Genomic DNA, 1,757 nt, shown 5'->3' with positions numbered 1-1,757 from the left:
ATATATATGAATGTATGTACATACGTATGAATGTATAAATATATTTATGTAGGAATGCAAATGTATGTGTATATATCTATATATATATACATATATATGTATGTGTATATATATATGTATGTATATATATATATATACATATGTATATATATATATGTATGTATGTACATATATATATTATGTCAAAATTTTGTAACTGAAAATCAGCAGAAAGTGGGAGTGGATGAGAGGTAGGTGGGGAGGGGGGAGATTGTTGCCTGACAATAAAAATAACTAGAAAAAAACTGGGGGAGTGGGGACAGAAGGATGAGGACAGGGAGGTAGAATGTAGCAAAAAAACAAAAAAAAAAAAACATGAAAAGCAGGGACCAGGATTTGATCCTGGTCTTCATCTGGTGTGATAAATTTTGTCTATTATATATAAAACAACAAGGTAAACATGCCTTGGAGTTATATTGTATATCACATTCACTGAACACACCAGATTTTATTATCATTATTATTATTATTATTATTATTAGTGTTATATTTCATTTATTTCTTTCCCAAATGAAATTTGATATTTTCTTTTTAAATTAGAATTGAGATTGTGGACAAAGGGAGGAAATATCAAAAAAATAAAAAGGAAAATATTATAATTTGAGAGGGGATTTCACCTTATTGTTGCTTCATGTAATGTAGGAAATGGAAATGATGAAATTGGATGTAAACCTACAGGTCTACAGATAAAGACAATGACAAAACTGCTAGTTGTTTCACATACGTGCATGTATGTATGTATGTATGCATGTATATATTTGTTATATATGTATATACACACACACAAACATGTATATGAGTATATACACACATGCATGTGTGTGTGTATGTGAGAGAGAGAGAGAGAGAGAGTAACTGAATTTCAAAGATTTAAAAAAATAATCTCAACAAATATAGTTTTTGAATAAATTAATCAGAAATGTAAATGAAAAAAAATCAACAGAAGAAAGAAAACAAAACGAAAACATGAAATACTTCAAAACAAACCAAGACAGTGTCTGTATGTGTGTGTGTATGAGTGCATGCTTATGCTTGAGTGTATATTTATTTAGTTAGTTTGGTGGAGTCAATCTCCTGCTTCTCTGAATTTCGCTTGAGGGTGCACAGGGTATCCAAGCAAGTTATGACAACTCGCCTAAAACCCTGTCCACCTACAGGCGATACTCAGAGAAGCAACAGACTCAAACCAAAATAAAATATTAAACTCTACTATGGCATAAAGTACTCTTTCTTCCAACAGTCAACACTAAACACACACACATATATATATATATATATATATATATATATATATATATATATATATATATATATATATATATATATACATATATATATGAATAGTGGAATAAAATTTGGGTAAAAACCTTGTACTATGCTATACAAAGCTCTTCCACAGTTATTGGCTATCAAATGTCATCATTCAGTAGGAATACTCCTGTCACTGGATATATATCTGGAATTCCATAGTATGTGTAAAGTTTATATAAACAGATGAATAAGAGAAAATGATTGCACGACATTCTTCATTTCACATCGTTACAATTATTTCCACACATCGTTACACCCATAGTACATTGGTGATGGATGGCAGTAATTGCACAATATGCTAATTATATCATCTCACCAAAGTACTACGGGTGTAACGACGTGTGGAAGCATTAGTAAAGGTATGAAATAAAGAATGTTACTATCCATTGTCTCATTCATTTCTTTAT

The sequence above is a fragment of the Octopus bimaculoides genome, chromosome 25 (genome assembly GCF_001194135.2).
Source record: "Octopus bimaculoides isolate UCB-OBI-ISO-001 chromosome 25, ASM119413v2, whole genome shotgun sequence".
Taxonomy (NCBI): domain Eukaryota; kingdom Metazoa; phylum Mollusca; class Cephalopoda; order Octopoda; family Octopodidae; genus Octopus; species Octopus bimaculoides.
This window is presented reverse-complemented; position numbering follows the sequence as displayed.